Source organism: Giraffa tippelskirchi, chromosome 8 (genome assembly GCF_054371585.1).
Source record: "Giraffa tippelskirchi isolate mGirTip1 chromosome 8, T2T-mGirTip1v1.2.pri, whole genome shotgun sequence".
Classification (NCBI taxonomy): Eukaryota; Metazoa; Chordata; class Mammalia; order Artiodactyla; family Giraffidae; genus Giraffa; species Giraffa tippelskirchi.
Window position 1 is genome coordinate 4,507,145 of NC_137282.1, and position 20,922 is coordinate 4,528,066.

At 39.4% G+C, this 20,922-nt stretch overlaps 1 protein-coding gene across 19 annotated transcripts in view; it reads left to right on the forward strand.

Moving 5' to 3' along the window:
* The window catches only part of RARB (retinoic acid receptor beta), a 1,227,259-nt gene that overhangs the window by 430,765 nt on the left and 775,572 nt on the right, over positions 1-20,922 (forward strand). Inside the window, exon 7 of one of the 19 annotated variants that reach the window (XM_081521064.1) lies at positions 18,523-18,591. The exons of the other annotated variants lie outside the window; for them this stretch is intronic. The gene's annotated coding sequence lies outside the window, so the exon portion shown is untranslated. The remainder of the gene's footprint in view (positions 1-18,522; positions 18,592-20,922) is intronic. 19 annotated transcript variants of the gene reach the window in all.

Here is a 20,922-nt window from a genome sequence, read left to right on the forward strand (position 1 = left end):
TCTGCACTGTCCAGGACGCTGGCCATGTATGGCAATGAACACAGGAAATGTGACCAGTATGAGGATTTTAAGGTCATTTTAAAATGGCAATCTAATTGTCATCTGAGATCCATGTGGCTGGTGGTTATTGTACTGGGCAGCGCCCGTCTGAATATTTTTGCTCCATCAGCATATAAAACCAGATGACAACTCGGTGTGACAGCTCAGTGTTGTCACAGGTGTTTACCATTTGAATATGCCTGTGTTTTAGCCCCAGTCCTAGATTTTTGGGGGATAATAGCATCATGATTTATAAGATGTGATTTGCAGGACCTGGGATCCAAACCTCTCACTAGCAACTGGGTGTGATTCAGGTCAGCATCTTAACTTGTTGCAGAGAAGGTTCCTTTCCCCAAGGATGTGTGTGCACACTAAATCGCTTCACTCATGTCTGGCTCTTTGCCACCCTTTGGACTGTAGTCCGCCAGGCTCCTCTGTCTGTGGGATTCTCCAGGCAAGGATACTGGAGTGGGTAGCCATCCCTTTCTCAAGAGGATCTTCCTGACCCAGGGATGGAACCCGTGGCTAATTACATTTCCTGCTTTGGCAGGCAGGTTCTTTACCTTTAGCGCCACCTGGGGAGCCCAGGAATGAGGTGAAGAGTAAAGGAGTTGATCATGTGTACTGACGCGTGCAAAGTGGTGGTGGAGGTGACTCCTCCATGTGCAGGACCCACGGTGGTGGATGCTGCTCCTTGATGGGGCGCCTCGAATACGGCTTTCTAAGTATTTAGGAAAGCATTGCGCAGAGTAGTGATGTACTCAGGAGAGCAGACAGTGGCAAGGAGTGTTTTATCAGAGATTATTTAGAATTGCTGAAGCTTGGAATATAATAAAATGCAGACAAGATTTTTGTTTTTTAAAATTAAAATCTATAAAGACTGCAGTCACTTCTCACCTTTCCTTGGGCTGAACACCAGCACCCTCTCCTACACTCTTGCCCCTCATCCTTTTCCCACAGAGCAGTACCTGGTAACAAGAGTTTAATCTTGTTATTTCTGCTGGCCTTTCCCCAGCCCTCTGAGAAGCATTGCATTAGCGAAACAAATGTTATATCCCTACAACCTTATGCTCTGCCTGCAGTACCCAAGGCATTCAAATACTTGCTAAGTGCAAGAATGTATTATTCTCGTTTATTCATTTTTAATCTATTTCAATTCTAAAAATGTTAGTAATCCTACAAAAGCACAGAAAACATGACAGACTGCACTTGCCCGTAACTAGGGTTACAGACTGCTGATGCTTTGCCATGTTTGTCATTGATACCTCCTTTTAGAGGTAGTCTCATGAAGGCCTATAGTTTTGAAAGCCCCCATCCACTCTTCTAGCAATGCAGCAAGTTATCCACAGGAAGACATGTCTTGGCACTTCACGTACTATAGTTTTCCAAAAATGTTGAGTCTTTGAACACGGAGAATGAAGCAGAAGCAGTAGGAATTAGCGGAAGAGAAGGACGATTGCATTGTTAAACCAGATTGCAGTGTGTATGTGCTAAGTCACTTCAATCGTGTCCAACTCTTTGTGACCTTATGGTCTGTAGCCCACCAGGCTCCTCTGTCCATGGGATTCTCCAGGCAAGCATACTGGAGTGGGTTGTCATGCCCCCCTCCAGGGGATCTTCCTGACTCGGATTGAACCCACATCTCTACTTCTCCTACATTGGCAGGCGGATTCTTCACCACTAGGGCCTGAAGCCCATTCTGGGGTATATAGTTTACCCTGAAGTGATAGGAACCAAAGCATTGTTTTCTAGCAGCTCATTGCTCAATTCAGTGTTGCTTCAAATATGAATGCCACAGTCCTTATCCTCAAATACAGATTCAGCTGGAGAGACTGTGTTGTCGTTGTTTAGTCACTGATCATACTGGCCCACAGATATATCTGAATTGAGGAAAAGAACAGTTATCTACACATGGTGCTAAAATAACACTGAAGATGCAAGCTAATCCCCAGGACAAGCAGGATGAGTTAGTGATGATGGTAAAGTGTTTTGAGGCTGATGGAGAAGATGGGTTTGCCACAAAAAAAAAAAAGAGAGATTAAGAGCTATTTTTGCGGTAAGAATACAGAGTTTGGTTTTGGATCTATCAGGTTGGAGAAGACAATAGAGCAGGCATAAGTAAGAATTAAGTGTGCTTTTGACAACCAGTGCCCCTGGGTGCTATATTCTAGGCTGCTGTAAGAACAAGTTATACTGCTCGGGTAGTTTATTGGTGGATCAGGATAGATTACCCCGATGAGGCTTAATTTGTCACTCCCACCACCACCCTGTCCTCACGCTAAATGTGCTTGGCTTCAGAAACAAAGTGAAGGGGCCAGTCTTATGTTTTCTTGCCGTCACTCAGCTGCACTTCCAAACAAGAGTCACTGAGAGTTGGTCCCATTAATTTACAGAGTCACACAAGACACTTAAAGATGAGAAGAATGCTCCCCAGTCATCCTCCCATTTCTGTGCCAGCAGGATAGATTGATCCAGTAATGCTCTCAATCTAACCGCCCTCCTCCTCAAGTGATAGTTTTCTTGTAGAGCCGTTTTTGTCCTTAGAGTACCAAATCAAACACTTCATCCAATGACTCTGATATTTAACTAGACTCTGTGTAGGAAAAAATAAAACCTGGAAATTTCCACCAAGGAGCTTAGTTAGCATGATATTTATTTGTCACTGTATAAGAATCACTTAATTTGTTCCAGGTTCCCAAGGTTTGAGTTCCCAGGTAAACTATATACTCCACTGTCCGTAAGAATAATAAAAAATTGCATGTATTGAACCTGTATTTACATACTGCAGCCCATGTGGCTTCTACACAGCAATGGAATTCAGTGCCATGATCTTTGTCTTTGGTTGGGGATGTATAGGGTTGAAAACTCTGTGTAGTAATATCTGCTTGAGTGTCTGTGGTAGTTCTGATAACAGCTGAAGGTGTATGGCCAGAACTAGAAACATGCAAAGGAATCTGTGGCTTGGAAAGCATTGCTTATACCGTGTTATAAACGAAGGGGTTAATTAACCCCTTACAAAAGTATTCATGGTCTTAGTGGACAGGGTTCAAAAGATCCGATGCTTTTGTCCGTCTGTTATACACGGAGAGTGTAATCCATGTTTGTACCAAAGTTTAACCCATGTATTAAGTAACTGCACTTTAACAACTCTTTCAATGTATCATCTGACAGAAAGATAGAAAGACCTGAGGATGACAGCTAATTCTTAACTCTTGAAATTTTTTGTACTTAAAAGTTTTTTCAATTTTAAAGGATTTTTCCTTCAGCTAAGTGATCCTTCTCTTCCCATAGTCTTCGTCATTTTTAATTTATACTCAGTCACTGAAAGAAAGTTCTTGTTTTGTGGTTCTGGTTTTTCAGTGTTGTTTCTTTCTCAGAAAAGTGTTGGGGATGTAGAGGGCTTTGCAGATGGTTGTTGGAGCCAAGTTATACCTGTCCCTCCACAGATAGACAGTTGGGGTTCATTCAGATTCTCAGTCTCCAAGTTCTCTTCCAGACTCCCTTTGATTATAGGAGTGGTTTTCTTCCATTTAGAGGTCCTCTCTTCTATTTCTTAGACCACATGCAGTGTTTCTGAATAATCTGATATAATCAATCCTTATTTTGCATTAGTAATTCCTAGAAAGTTTGTTTTTAAAAAGCTATGTCCTGCTTGTCAGGTGGTGTAGTGGTAAAGAATCCCACTGCCAATGCAGGAGACACTGGATACACAGGCTCCATCCCTGGGTCGAGAAGATCCCTTGGAGGAGAAATGGCGCCCACCCCAGTGTTCTTGCCTGGAGGATCCCAGGGACGGAAGGGCCTGGCAGGCTGAAGGCCATGGGTCGTAAAGAGTCAGACAGGACTGAGCACTGCTTCGTGCAGTTTAGTATCCAGATATAGCAGACTCTGAAACAAACAAAAAAGGAATCTTACAGCCCAGAAGTGATCGCACTATTAATGTATTGATCCTGTTTTCTCCTAGTCTTGATTGTAAACAGCGCCTGTTTTGTTTAGAAAAAAAGAGCTTTAGAAAAGACATGGTGTAAAAGCAATGATATGAATATTTAACCAACTACTGTTAACTCAAATTGACAATATTCTCTTAAAATAAAACATTGAATTTAATTAACAAACACATTTATAAATAGATTTTTTTTCAAATATTCCAAGATAAAACAGAGTGAGGACAACGGGTTACTAATGGAATCTCGTAACAGATGAACCTGGGCACTGGCCTTACTTAGTGTTTTAATAAATGATTTGGAAGTTAGAGTGCATAGTGAATCTCTGTGTTTGCACATTGCACTCGCTATTCTTATGGATAAATTATAGGAAGATCTCACCATGCTCTGAGAGTAAGCAGAAAAGTGACTGGTGATATTCAATAAAATTGCATTTTAAGGGGAAAAATGTCCTGAGCTGTAGTTTATAATAGGATGCTTTAGAACTATCACTTATGAAAAAGCAAAGAATAGCAGTTTTATTCTACGATTTGAAAAACATGATTTTAGACAAAAAAGCCAGCAAAACGCTGGTCATTATTCATTCATTTCCCAAATAATTTTTGAATTTCCCTTACATGATTATAAACACCATGCTAGATTTTGACAGTGTAGGGTTAAAAAAAACACGGTAATTTATGGCTCATTTCTAGCAGCTAGATTGTTCAGCTATATCCCCCTTTTTCTCTTTTTATTCCTCCTCTTTGCTCTGCTTCTTAGCACTTCTAGAAGAATTCAAGCTTCCAGACTCTACCCGATACTAATATTCACATAATCAGTATGGCCTGCCTATAATGCCTGGACAGTGCTGCTACAGAGGGGAATGCTTCTTCTTTTCATTGATTCCTTTGGGAATACTTTCTTAAAAATTCTGAAAACCAATAATTATGAATTAACTATAAACAATGTTTCTTAATCATTATGAAGAATAATGTATAGCTCATTCTACCTATTTTAATAGGCTCTTCTCACTTTTTTCATTTCTCATGAATAATCTAGCACAGTATGATAGCTCAATAAGTTACAAGTCTATATATATTTAAAAGATATTGACATATTCTAGAATCTATTTTGATAGGGAATATTTTAATTCGAATGAAAAAAGCAACAGTTTTTTTTTCCTCTTTTACAGGTTGTACTGATAAAGAATATTCTAACACATTGAAAACAGAAACAGGTCTATTAAAACACAATTAATGACAGGAGCAAGTATAAAGTAAAATTATAACACAACAGCTGTCTGCATTAGGCAGAGTGCAGAGTTCTCCTTCGAGGGCCGTGTGCCGGGGGTCTTACCCGTTGATGGTTCTGAATGAAAGGCGGGTGGGCTGCATCGAGGGGCAGAAGTTTTACCACCATTAACTTGGTGTCTATGAGTCCTGCTGGAATTGCAAAATACAGTTGTACTTAATGGTCTTAAAATTCTCAACGAAATTCCCCAAACAGAAGTAATTTTAAATCACACACATCAAAGAAAACCAATGAAAGCCATTTAGTGGAGCCTTGAATATTGCTTTGCTGTAAATTTCATCAGAGCAGGTGGTTCTTTGTCTTTTTCATCCATACATCCTGAATGTCTGGTACGTGGTAGGAGTTCAGTTAATATTTATTTCTCTATCAAACACTTACCCACTGCCTACTCTCTGCTAGACGTTGTTCTAAATGCTTTGCAAATATTAACTACCTAATCCTTAAATCAACTGTGTGAGATATGCATCCCCATAAAGGTGAAGAAATACCAACATGTTAAGTAATTTACTCAAGATCACACAACTTGTAAGTTAGAGGAGCTGGAATTCTGACCTAGATAATCCAGCTTTTAATCTCTTGACTATGCTTCACTGAGTTGAAGATAATTTGGGAAGAGCCACTGATTCTTGTGATTAATAAGAATGCTCTATGCATATATTTTGAGCCAATTATTTCTCTTCTTTCCTGCCTGAAAATTTCCCCACCTTCTAACCACATAAGGAAAAACCTTACCATTCTTGGCATGTCATTTAAGACTTTTCTTAATTTATGGTATTCCCGTAGTCTACTGTGTCAATAGTGACCTGGGATTTGGGCAGTGTTGTGGTGCAACAGTACAGGGCAGCCTTCTGGTAACTAGTAGAGGCTCATTAAGGATTTGTTGACTAAGTCAGGCACTTATTTTTGCTATCATGAGGCCAGAGAATATCCAGTCTGGCTCTGTCTTTCCATTTGTTGTTTGGAGAGCTTTGACCATTCAGTTGGTTTCTGGACTCACGTTTTTAAATTTATATCTCCTTCCACAAAACTATTTGGTAGAAAAATTGCAGTGATTTTAACTGAATGTTGAGCTATATCTTTGGATACTTTGAGAGCCACAATAAATAAAAATTCCCAAGTTTTGGAGCCTGCTTGACAGAAAAAAAAATTATTATTTTTACCTATTTCATGAACTATATACTCTGATGAGAAAGAAATTTGGCCTTCTTACCCAAGGGGATTAAAGGCACTTCCTGATCTATAATCAAGCAGAGAGAAAGGAAAGGAAGACAATGACTCCCAACAGGTCTCAAAGTCACAGTTTGCAATTTGGGTGAACCTCTTCTCCACTGCCAACACTGCAACACCAGAAGGGGCATGGGAGACCCAGTCCCAAGTGGGGCAATCATCTCATTGTGTAGTGACTTCTACATGCTGGAATTGTTGAAGGCACTTACATGTGTTTTCTTTGATCATTTTCCGGGCTTCCCTGGTGTCTCAGATGGTAAAGAATTTGCCTGCAATGCAGGAGACTCAAGTTCAATCCCTGGGTCAGGAAGATCCCCTGGAGGAGGAAATGGCAACCCACTCCATTCTTGCCTGGGAAATCCCATGGACAGAGGAGCCTGGAGGGCTACAGTCCATGGGGTTGCAAAGAGTCGGACATGACTGAGTGACCAACACTTTATCATTTTAATTGCCATGAAGTTCATATTCGATAGGAACTCTAAAGAACTCATTAAACATGCATTTTATTTTTTTAAACATGCATTTTAATTTGTTCTAAATGTATACATAGGCACACATTTTTTTACACATATTCATAGATATATTTGGGCTTCCCAGGTAGTGCAGTGGTAAGGAATCCACCTGCCAATGCAGGAGATATGGGTTTGATCCCTGGGTTGGGAAGATCCCCTAGAGTAGGAAATGGCAACCCACTCCAGTATTCTTACCTGAAAAATCCGATGGACAGAGAAGTCTGGCTGGCTATAGTCCATGGGGTCACAAACAGTTGAACATGAATGAGCACAAAAAAGAAAGAGGAGGATAGATGTGTCTGTATGTTGAATATATCTGTTGCAATTTTTCAGAAACCTCAAAGCCTTCTCTGTGTTTCATGGGCGGAGTTTATCAAATTCATCTGGTATTTAAAGAAAACAATATGGGGACAAATAATATTGTATTCAATGTGTATTCAGAGAGATTGTTTGTTGGAGGTTTTGATGTGTGGCCAGAAAAATAGTATTTATTAATTAAACCCAAGAAACATCCAGCAGGATCAAATCATATAATAATTTATTGCTACTTCAGTTGGGAAAGCTGCCACTGACTGACAGAAGTCATGGAGTTCTTTCTTCCACTTCCATCTTTCTTTCACTTTTATTTCTCTCCCAGCTCAGAAAAAGTAATTAACCATTATGGAAGAGGGGAAGCCTATGTAATTAGTTTATTAATAAACTATCCTTAAATGAGAGAACTAGAGAAATAATTTAAGTAGGTGAAGAAATCTATCTTCTTTCTTAAAAAATTGAAGTAAAGTATGATTCAGATTTGTGACATTTCAATGTGAAGTCATAATAATTTCCCTTATCATAAATAAGGGGAAAATAATTTTTAGAAAGAAAGAGGGTACGTGGTTGAATAGATAAACAATTTAAGGTTGTTTCCTTGTGTATGAATCTGTTTTTTACAAAGCAAGGGTAAAATACGTACATATTGTAGAGACATATGGAGGAAAAAGACCAGTGACAATAGTATTTCACTTCAGGTTTTCTTTACGATTCTTTACATCTTCATGAAAATAGTAAATCTTTAAAACATGAATGTATTAGGAAACACTATTTTGCATGTTTTTTTCTAAGCCTTAAAACAAATTCCTTAAATGTTTCAGACTCTAGTAAAGAATTTTTCAGAAGCCAGTTTAAATAAAGTTGGGTATTCAAACTTGGTAGTTCTGTTAGGTTCTTAGTGACACTATCTTTTCACAGTCTTGTCACTGAGTAGAGTTTTTACCTCGTGCAGCCAGCAGCAGCAGTGTGGACTGATGGTTAGAGCAAATTGAGTCCGCGCCTGGCATGTGCAGCCACAGCTGAGCTTCTCAAGAGCAAGATGGTTCTAGAACACTCGGAGACACAAATGCTCCAGAGGATGAGGAGCCTTACTATTTAAACAGTGGGCAATCTAACAAAGTTTAAAACAGTTTACTTTGAAAAATATCCATAGTTTTTTAATGATCATTTTTCTGACAACCCCTTTATTTTTGTGTTGTAGTATATAAAGATGTAATCTAGTAAGAGAGCAGCAAATAAAACATTAAAAAACAAAATACTGGCATTCTAAACTCAAGTACACATAAACATATTTCGCTGTATTTTCTAATAAGGTAATAAGCTACATATACATTTTAAAAAAAAGAACAGTTTTTAAATATCCTTGGAACCTTCAGAGAAGACGTTTTTGTTTTGTTAAGAGACTTCTCAGCTTCTCAATGAAGTTCCCTTTGAAGGAGATAATGATAAAGAGCGATTTCAATTGTTATTTTGCCAAAAGGTATTGTCTGCGTTTTTGTATTCATCATGACTTGTGAAATCCAGCTGTGCCGTTGGCCCTAGCTAGCCAGAACAGGGAAAAGAAGCCATTCCACTGTGGCTCTCGCAGTGAAAAGTCAGGTGCCGCGCATCAATGGTTGCTAGTCTGTTAACTGCTCGCCTACCGTTCTGGCTGAGGGTGGACAAGTTATGGGCACATCTCGGCCTGAATCAGTGTAATCCAGACGTAATCTGGAAGATCTTTCTGGTAAGAATAGCTCTTTTTAATATATTGTTTAGATGACTTTGAAGATTTAAACTGCTTTTGTCTTTCTTCCTGGCAGGTCTGTTGAGGGAAACCTACCATGTGCTCTGAATTTCTTACTTTTATTAAGTTGGATTTGGTCTTGGTCTATAAACCATAGATGAATAAGCCTTAAGTCTCTTAATAGAAACTTCTGCCTTTTTGCAGTCTAATGCATGAAACTAATTCTTTCACACCTCTTACGCTTTGGCTGTACTGAGTTTTAATAAGTGTGTTGATTGCTTCTGTAATCAAAATATAAATAATTTTCCTACAATAAATAATTTTATCCATTTTAATGTCAAAGAGGAAAATGGCTGGCTGTACTCCTGTACTGTTAGAATCAAATATCATTCCATTTTCAGGCTTTTTTATTGAGGAATTTGCTGCACTGGAAAAAGTTTTTAACTGAGCCATCATAAAGCATAAAATGAATATAGAGCCTGTGAATGACAAATAAGATTTATCAAGCAGCAAAAAGCAAATTGGTACATTTAAAAGTTAATGGTGTTTTGGAGTACCGAATTACAGTTGGGAGATGACAGAAATATTTTGCAATTCCGAAAAGCACCCTAAAGACTTGAAGTGTTTAACGAACCATATCATGTGGTATTATAATATTGGTTTACATTCCTTTTGGACTGTGATTGCATTAACTTATGTTTTCCAGAGGTGGGTATTTTTGAAAGGCTGCTGTTTATTAATGTTTTGTCATTTTCTTCATAAAGCGCAGTAATGGGCTGTAGCTGGCTAATTTAATACATAATGCACTTTCATACTCTGTTGCAGGTTTTAAGCAGAAGTCAAATTGCTTTGTTACATTTAGGTATAGAACAAAGGCATTATGTCATTCTATATATCCACATCTCACTGAGCTCCAAGAGGTACCAAAGGAAAACCGCACTTCATTCCTTCCCTCTCTGGAAAGCCATAGATGCCGTATATACCTCCAAAGCAAACAAACGAAATTGCCATGCCTTAAGAAAACCCCAAACAAGCCTAAGGCAGTATGAAAGCCTGGGACTGACCCTGTCCTGGCTCTGCATCCTCTCCCAGCCTTCTTTAGTTTTTAATCCCTGCAATTACAGTCTCCTCTGATTTCACAGAAGTGAGTTTAAAGATCTGTTGTTGGTGTGCGGAAACATTGACACCTCCAACACTGGGGGCAGATCGTGGAAAAGGACCAGGTGTGTGCTGAATTTTCACAATCCCCAGGATGTGGACCTCACTGCCATCTCCTACGGTCAGACTCCTGTGGTCATCTCCTATGGGAGATGGGTGGGATGTCCTCGAGCAGGCCTGGCAGGGTGAGGAGATCTTGTTTAGATTCAGAAATCAGATTGTCTTTAATTTCTTATGTGATGACTCTGATATAGCATGATCCTAACTGAGCTGTCAAAGCATGGCCGTCCACTGGCCGATTTTTACCGCAGGCCCGTTGTCAGAGAGCTCTGTCTGGTTGTTCATCGTTTCTACTCAATGTTAATCTTCTCTTGATTTCACCACTGACAAGTTGGCACAGAGTAGGTGAATTTTGTTTGTGGTATTTTAGGAGGATATACAAATTGAATACCTGTTTGAGAGAATCTGAATGTCTTCTGAAGCTTAACTGTTTGGAAACAGCATAGTTGCTAAAGGGCCAAAGGTACCATTAAGAAAATTCTCCTAGAGTCTCAAAATTATATTCTAGAATCGCACTTCTAAATGTGTTTTCATTTTGTAATTGTATCTCCCTGTCCATGTTTGTGTGGGGTAGGGATACGGTGCAGTCATAAGTGCTTCTTACTTAACATCACAATTCTGAGATGTGTGATGGTGATTGGGGTACAGAGTTATTCCTGAGATTCTATTTGTTTTACGTATTAATATATTGAATGAAGACATTTTCTGAATTTTATGTGTTGGGACCACAGGTCATACAACAAAATAAAAATATCTCCAGACTGTTATGTATAATATGATATTTTAGCATCTCAGGAAGCTCAGCTTCAGATAATCTTAGTTAGAAGGTCAGGAAGCACTACAGTATAAAGAGCAAGTCCAGAAAGGCATTGTTTTTTCACATCAGCTTAACCAAGACTCTTATCTGAGGCAGCTAACAATCAGCCCAAAGGACTAATTTGATTTTCGACTTCTCTTCCTTTCCTTAATCAGAATTCTGATAGAGGGATTAATTAGCAATAAAGCAACATGAGGAGGAGGGAAAGAAAATGAGGGCATAGATAATCCACAAACTATATATAATCATCCTTGCGTAATCAGAAGTTAACTATCATTAACATGACATTTGCTTTTAAAGCCAGGCAGAAAATTATGATTTTTGGCACTAACCTAATCTTTAATTATAGCACAGTACCATTCTTCCCTTGTGTTAGTTCAGATAGCTATAAATTATATTAGTCTAGGGCTTTTGTGTCATTTCCTTTCCTTTTCCATGATTTATATAGTCAGAATACTGACCTATAATTAAGTGTACTTGAGAATGGTCTCTGGTTAATTAAATACTGTGGAGTGTGTAGGGTGTTCTTTGCCAAAATTCCAAGGGAAAAGGCCATCCCTGGGTTAAACATCTACAAGGAGTCTGGGTAAATCTTCAGCATTAGTCTTCTATGACTGTTGAAGCTGTCATGAGAAGTAAAATTAAGTCTTTCTTGACTATTGTCTGTAAAAGAATGTAAGATTCATCTTTTCGTATAATTTAAGGATGTGACTTCAAAAAGTAATTGTCTCATTTGAGGCATGCCTGATTTTTAATAATGAGTAAAACAGATATATGAAAATGAAAAATAAACTCTTGTCTTCCTTCCTGTCTTTATTTTTGTCCCTTTATCTTTCTCCATAACAATTCTTCATTCTGTGCCAGAAACAGCTAGTTGTCATTCAATTTGATTCAATACAGTAAGTCCCTTTAAATACAAATGAGTTACCTTCCAAGAGCATGTTCGAAAGTCCAATTCGTTAGTAAGCCCAACAGTTAGCCAAGGTACCCACTAATACAATTGGCTGTATGTCACTGCTGTTACACTCACTGCTGGAGACCTGGGCGTGCAGTGAAGACCCCGTGCCACTCTGCACAGTGTGTGCGTGCTCAGTTGCTGAGTCTTGTTTGACATTTTGTGACTCCATGGACTCGAGCCCGCCAGCTGCAATAAAGTACACAAAAGCACAACCACTTGTGGAGGATGCATGCACAAGACAGTGTGTGCCAGCCTCATGAACTAACTGGCATGATAGGACATGGACATGCAGGTTTGCATCTTTGAAAAGTTCACTACGTGAAGGCTCGTGTGTAGAGGACTTCCTGTATGTTGATGTGACGTCACCTCCGTGTACAGTGACATTACTGCCGGGCCCCCATATAGATGGAGTTTACCCGTCTGCCCTCACCTGTCTCCTCATACCCACACCCCTGCACAGCCAATGATGTGCTGGTTAGAGGTGCTTTTCTGGAGGGAGAGAGAGACACGACTTGAGAGGTGATCAGATCCACTTTGCTGGGTCAGGGTTAAGACCAGGGTAAGGAGAGAGGCAAGGTAGCCTTCCAGGTTTAATTTGGGCCAAATGAAATTGATGTTTCTATAGTTCAGAAGCATCATGTTGGCACTTTTATATCTATTAATACAACCCACTTTCCTCCTGCTTTTCTAAATTTCTCCTGTAGCCCTGGGGTCTTCATTGTTCCATGGGATTTGTTAAAGAATGGTATATTTTCCTTTTAGGTCCTGAGGACTTCAGTGTTCCAGGCTCATATTTTAGGGAACAACACACCTTTTGATTTCCCCCATAGATTTTTGTTTTTTTATTGTCAGCCCAGCAGATACTGTTTCTCTCCGGTTAAAAATAAGTAGTAATTTATAGACAGAATCACTGCCTCGTGATGCTAAGCTTTAATAACTCTGGAATCAGAAAGATTATATATATATTTATTGTGATACAATGCACATAAAATTTACCATTTAAACCATGTAAGATGTATAATCGATGACATTAAGTGTATCACAATATTGTGTAACCACTACCCCTATCCATTTCCAGAACTTTTTTATAATCCCAAACAAATTCTGTGCCAGTCCTATAATAATTCTCCCGTTCATCTCTCCCCACTTCCAGGTAAACTGCGTTCTACTTTATTTCTCTGTGGCGTTGCCTGTTCTCAGTACTGCATACAAGTTGAATCACATGATATTTTTTCTTCTTTTGTGTCTGTTTATTTCACTCAGCATGTTTTCAAGGCTCACTCATGTTGTACCGTGTATCAGAATTATATTCCTTTTTTCAGGATTCATAATATTTCATTTTGTATATATGTCACATTTTGTTTATCCATTTATCTGTTGACGGACATTTGATTTGTTTCCACTTCTTGACTATTGTAAATAATGCTGCAGTGACTACTGATATACAAGTGTCTGTTTGAGTCCCTGCCTTCAATTCTTTGGGGCATATACCTAGAAATGGAATTGCTGGATCATATGTTCATTCTATATTTAACTTTCAGAAAAACTGTTCTATAGTTTTACAGCGGTAACAAATACAAACTGCCTTAAAAGGTTAAGTTCAGGTCCTCATTCCCTTTTGTGTTACAATAAGGAGGCTCTTTTTACCTTTTGCCATAAAAAATACTGGTCAGGTCAGAGGAAAGCAGATTTCTTCCTAAATATTCTCATCAGGAGTTTCATCAGTGTCCAGTTTTGATAGACACTACCAATTCAGTTTTTCAAGGCCATTTGTAGCACTTTTTAGTTTCAGATTAGCTGTCCTGATAATGATTTTTAGAACATAAATTCTTCCATGAAACCCTCACAGCTGATGAGCCTATTCTTTGCACAGATAATAAAGTTAACTCTGGATCCCTAGTCTTCTAATCCCAGAAGTTAATTTGTTAGCACATTTTAATGTGTACCACACAAATGCCTGTATGTAATCATACATGAACACATGTGGTTTCAGTATGATACTAGCATACATGCACACATGCCTGAGGAATAAACTACACACAGTGTGGTCTGTACCCACCAGTAACAGTTTGTGCCATGCTTTTCCTTATAAGCAAATGTCACTCATGTTAGATAAATTTTATGATTCTCATCAAAACAGTGTTCTTACTCATTTAAACACACTTAAATTTTGTTATGTAAATGAGCTTTGTGGATGGTAGTGTAGGGTTAAAGTGAGCTCTGAAAGTCTTTTCAGCTGACTTTGGTTGAAAAGTCTTGATTGGCAGGAATGTAAACATGTCTCCTTTACATGGTGGTGAGGTCTGTGTCTGTAGTCAAAGGCGTGGCTCGTGGGTTCAAGTTTTCATAGTACAAAGGGATTTCATTTGACAATTTAATATCAAATAGTCCCTTCTATTCAGCCATGGAAATAATAGGAGCACATCCATGGGTGGGAATTGCTTCACTGACTCAAAAAACTCTCAGGACTGAGACCCAGGTCTGCGATGTTGACAGTGTGGAGAGGAGATTCAGTGTGGAAAAGGAGCAGTTATGTCTTGTGTTTAAAGATTTCAATTAATCCCATTTCCTATTACATTTTGTAATCAGACGGGGGATCGGAAAGATTTTATATCAGTTTAGTTTTCAAAGTAATCACTCAAGTGAACTGCCTTTTAAGTAGCAACTCAGATTTCTTTTCCATCTAATTCCTTTCCTATGATTTTTCCCCTTATCTTGCATCTCTGTGGCAATATTCCACAAGCACCCTCCATTAGCTGGCCCAAATTGAGTTCCTGCCTATGTGAGTTCCCAGTATAACTAGCCAGTTTGACTTACCACATGCTGAGGGAAAGGCATGGACCCCGGGATTCCATTCCACCCCTCGACAGTGGTGGAGTCTGCAGACTGCGTAGGCTGTGCAATGATGTCTCTGGCTTTGGGGTCTGAGTCTGCCCCTTACTGGCTCTGCCAACTCGAGCAAGTTAGTTAGTCTCTGGGAGCATTAAACTTCATCATCTGTTATGTTCTTCATGAGAAATGTAGGAATTCAGGGAGAAAATGGGAACTTGAACCCAGGGAGAGAAGATGGACAGTGAGGGATTATCTGAGGCAGAGTTGCCCAAAGAACTTTTAAAAACAAAACCAAGCAACATTAATTTTTAAGTTGCTTGCCATCTCATTCTTTAATGGAGCCAAGACATCGTGTGGTTAAGTGGTAGAATTCTCACCTTCCATGTTGTAATGGAATCTCCTTCTTTTAGTAGCACCTTGTTAAAAAATATATGTGTGTGTGTGTTGTTTTCATTGCTGATACTTTAGCATGGGGATGAATTTAAAGGGTGTTAACTTCTGAGTTAATGAAGCCTGGAGAAAGACAAGAATAGTCATAAGTGAAACATACAGTATCCTGTATGATACCCTATGTGGGGAAGTCACCGTAAACAGAAAACTAGACTAAGTGATTGTTAGGGGAAATGGAATATTCCAGAGCATTCCTGGAGATACTGGACTAACTTAGGATTGCCAGTTTTTTATTATGTCAAATGATATTTTTAAAAAAGCTTATTGTTTCTTCAGCGATTTTAATACAAAAGACTAAGACACAATCATAGAACAAAAGAAATCCCTTTGCACTGAATAAATACAGCCTTATGGAAATTCTACTGTATTACTCTTATCTTTGCTTCATTTTCCCATGGATTATCCAGCATGTCATTCTAAGTCCATGTGAGAATCTTGAATCAAACTCCCTTTAAAGCTAAGGAGACTGACATTTATATTAGGTAGATGCCCAGTTTGAGGACTTCCCAGGTGACTCAGTGGTAAAGAATCCTTCTGCTAATACAGGAGACACAGGAGATGCAGGTTTGATCTCTGGGTTGGGAGGATCCCTTGGAGGAGGAAATGGCAACCCACTCCAGTATTCTTGCCTGGAGAATGCTATGGACAGAGGAGCATGCCAGGTTACAGTCCATGGGGTCTCAAAGAGTTCAGATGCAACTGAGTATGCGTGTATAAACATACACACACAGCTGCCCAACTGTGGTTGGGAGGCCCAACATCTAGGAGTAATTGCAAGTTTTGCATTTGTGGTTCTTTGTGTTTCATCAAACATTCCCATGAGAAGGAAGTGCAACTAATCAGGATCCCAGGCTGAAGGTTATAAATTTTTTTCTAAAGGGTAGACAAAGATTCTGCAGGATGGGAATGATTTGGTCATGCTGATGTGGAAGCCTTCTTAGATGTTTTTGGTCCTATATCCTCATTTTATGGATGTTTTCATGTAAGTTTGGACATATTAAGTGATTTATTCTAGCTCACACAGCTGTTTCATGGTAAAAATGAAACTGAACTAAGGTTTCATAACCCCTGGATCATCTAGATATTCACCTGCTTTAACACTTCCCCAGGGCCACTATTGCATGAGGTAGTGAGAAGTAATAATAAGCCACATGGTTTTGTAGCTGTGTTCATAATTGTTGGGAAGAAACCACTTAGAAAGCAACAAATAGATGCATCAAACTTTAAATCTGAAATGGACTTTGGGTTTATTTACTCTAATTTGTGTTTAAGGTAATGAGGCCCTAATCTAATGAAGTAACTTGGAATGAACAGATTTGAGTAATTCTGATGTTCAGAGTCAACAAGACTTGATGTCTAGTTTGCCATGAAGGATGACAGAAAGAGAGGTCAAAGGTGTACAAGGAATTAAGAGCTTGAGAGAAGAATAGCAAAGTCATTAAAAACACGAGCTGCACACTGTTTACAGTGGCCAAGATGTGGAAGCAACCTAGCTGTCCATCGACAGATGAATGGGTAAAGAAGCTGTGGTGCATACATACAATGGAATATTACTCAGTCATAAAAAGGAATACATTTGAGTCAGTTCTAATGAGGTGGATAAACCTAGAGCCTATTATACAGAGTGAAGTGAGTCAGAGAAAAAACAAATATCGTATATTGATGTGTCTGTGTGTCTGTATGTGTGTATATGTATATATATTTAGAAGGATGGTACTGAAGAGCCTATTGGCAAGGCAGCAGTGGAGATGCAAACGTAGAGAACAGATTTGTGGATGCAGTTGGGGAACTAGAGGGTGGGGCAAATTAGGAGAATAGAGTTGAAATATATACTTTACCATATGTAAAATGGATAGGCAGTGGGAATTTGCTGTATGATGCAGGGAGCTCAAACCTAATGGTCTGTGACCTAGAGGAGGGGGATGGGGTGGGAGGTGGGAGAGAGGTTCAAGAGGGAGGGGCTGTGTGCATACCCAAGGCTGATTCATGTTGTTTGGCAGAAACCAACACAATATTGTAAAGTGATTATTCTCCAATTTAAGGAAAAAAAAAAAAAGCACAGGCTGCAGAGTTCTTGGCCGTTACTATTTGATAGGCCTTGTGTCGAGTGACCTTCGTTTACTCATCTGTGAAATCAAGATAATCTCAACTTTAGGAGTTTTGTGAGAGTGGTATTACATTCTTTACCCTGTATTGCATGGCCCAAAGTAGGTAAGTATTATTACCAAGACCATAGTGGTATTGATTTATGAGAAAAAGGAAGATGTGTTGGTTTAGGGAAATTCCCCCATTAACGTATGGATTCAATTTTTGATTTATGAAGCTGCTAGAACCTGGCTAAGTCAATTATCCATACTTTTTCTTGTATCCCTCATCATCTCAGAGCTTTTTAACTATTTAAAAAAATTAAGGGAATAAGAGTTGATTTCAGCTACCAAGTTTTGGAATAAGAATCAATGACACCTGAATAGGAAGACCGTTGAGTTTAAAACAGGAAAAGAGTGATCTCTGTAGACCATGCTGGGTTGGCTATGAACTCTGACTGAATGATGCAGAGAGGGTGTCTTGATTCAGATACCAAAAGCAGACTGTGCAAGGGCAAATTCTGTTGAGGTGATCTTAGTTGGTAGCACTGGTTTGCGAAATATTTCTGAGTTTAGGGGGAGCAGTAGTAACCAAAAGCATGTCATAAAACAAACTTCTATTTCCTTTTATTGCACTTGGTGAAGGTTATTAAGAATGTAATTCTTTCTGCTTGCTATGTGATTAGCAGCCGAACCTTTTGGGGGTAAATTTCCATTGCTACGCTCTTGTTATCGCAAATGGAATTTGCATGCCTAATTCTCTTCCCTCCATATTGAATCCATACCCCTTCAGGTCTAACGGCATGCTAAAAATGATTCCAAATCTCCAGTGTTGATTGTGGGCCATATGTTAGCACTAATTATATAAATGAGACTTGGTGGAAATGTGACATGCTAAGCGTTCCGAGCTTAAGGAATTACCTAAATGAATTCTAGCTTGAGTTAGTGCAAGCAGAGGCAAGGAAATGCGGGTGCAGGTTTTGAGCAGATGTTAACAGGTCTGCATGGCTCCTCATTGTCTTTATTTGTCTAACTATAAGGACTGCTGATGGAACATTATGTCAGAATATTTTAAGGTGCCATTTCCCTGAAATTTGCATTTTGCACCTACAGATGGATCCATTTTCTGAGTAAGCAGAGTGGAATGACAGAATATCGAAGATTAGAATCTGCAGTCTTGCTGTGAGTTTGAGAATTTAGCATCCATTGGGGCCAGTTGCTGATGTCATTATGGCACTGAGGCTGGGGACTTTCTAGAAGGACATTTCACGTCAATATCCAACACTTCTGAATTTTAATTTTCAAAATTCAAGTGAGAGAGGAAAAGAATGGCTCTGATTCAAAGCAAAAATTGAATTGCAAAATTGTGACGTACATTTTCTCCTTGTGTATGACAATTAAGTAAGCTAGTGCCACAGCATGCATTGATTATAGAGGTCTGGGGAACTTTAGAGGGCTTCCCAAGTGACGCTAATGGTAAAGAACCCACCTGCCAGTGCAGGAGACTTAAGAGACGTGGGGTTGATACTTAGGTGGGGAAGATCCCCTGGATAAGGGCATGGCAACTCTAGTATTCTTGCCTAGAGAATCCCTTGGACAGAGGAGCCTGGCAGGCTACAGTCCATAGCGTTGCAGAGTCTGACACAACTGAAGTGACTTAGCATGTATGCATGGGGAGCGTTCAGGTCATAAATCATGTCAGGAGGGGACTTCAGCTCACCCCTTTTACCTGGAAATCATGAAGTTTGAAATGTGTCAACAATGGCTGTGGTAAACCTCACTTATATCCTTGTCTTTCCTCCTCACAGACTTCTTGAGATTATGATTTAAAATTGGCAAGAAAGCAGCTGATTGGCAACCAATCCCCAATCTATAGGCATCCTTACAGCATCTCCTTAGCATGACTTCTGTGTCCCACGGTCCTGTCTTCTCACGTGTCTTCTACAAACTCTGGTCCCCTGGAGGATGTCAGCTCTGCCTTTTCTTTCTTAGCCCCCAACATAAAGTCCAGTGCTTGACACACAACAAATATTTGTTGAATGAGTATTGCTAAAACCATAGAAATAGCTAACATGCATTGAGGACTTACTATATTAAATATTTGGCCAGCATCATCTCATATCATCTTATTTTTAATCCACACTGCTGTGTTCTTAGAAGGGTGCTACTCTCATGGCTTTGCAGATGAGAAAACTGAGGCTAAAAAAGATTAAAACTGTTAGTTGCTCAGTCATGTCCAACTCTTTGTGACCCCACAGACTGTAGCCCGCCAGGCTCCTCTGTCCGTGGAATTCTCTAGGTGAGAATACTGGAGTGGGTGGGTGTTCCCTTCTCCAGAGGCTCTTCCTGACCCAGGGATCCAACCCTGCATTGTGGGGGATTCTTTACTGTCAGAGCCACCAGGGAAGCTCAATAACGTTTAAACAGCTTGCCTAAATCACAAAAGTAAAAGCGATAGAGGTGGAATTTGAATGTAAAAACATTTGAATGACCCATGTCCATCTGTAGGGTATGGATTCTGTCTTTTAGATACTTCTCTGCTGAGTTCATTGTTCTCACATCCACATCTCTGAGTATATTCTTGAGGGTTAGTGTTTCCTCAGGTGAGATGTTCTGTGTGTTTTTTTATCTCAGTGGTAATCTAAGTAGAATGGATCTGAGTGTATTCTTGATCATCTGGATGACCATATTGCGATGGTGTTTTACTATCATGTTAGTGCCAACTAATATTACTTTAATTGTAGGACATTATTCAGGGAGCAACAGAGGCAGACGAAATATGGAGATACCAATGTGTTTCTGCCAGTGAGGTTTCCACAACATAAAGGGTTGTGGAGTGGTTTAAATTCAGAACTGGAGAGGAAGAAATTAGTTTCTACGGAGCGGAAAGCAATGGTGAAGTGACAGTGCCGTAGCAGCTGTGCTTGACCGGGCACGGCCATATTCACACAGGGGACGGGTGCGGTGTCAGGAAACTAACATTATCCATTATATCCAAGCGAGGGGGTTTTTAATTTCTTTTGTAATCTTGCATATTTTTTTCTTTATAACCTTATTTTGTTTATGGCTATAGAGCACTTCAGACATAAAGAATTTACAGGTTCATGTTTGTGCATATATACGTAATAATAAACTGAATCTATGAAGATTGAGGGGGCATAATATTTTTTGATTGTTTTCAAATTTTTTCCTTCTCAAAGGAATCTGTACACTCTTTGAGGTGTGAGTATCTACATCAGCCTGTGAGCATCATGTGATCCCCAGGGATAAAACTGAAACTAGATCAGTGTAAGGCGTGTGTGTGTGTGTGTGTGCGCATGCTTATATCCATGAAACATAACTGGTGGCGCTAGAAGTTTGGAGCAGTGTTGGCAGCATCTTCTGAGGCCCAGCTATTAATCTTGACACAAGCAGCAGTTCCTAATGTAGCTTTGCTAAACCATGTGGTTTTTCAATGCATGTCTTGTATACTCAATTACTATTGCACCAAAGAAATATGGCTTCTTTGAAACA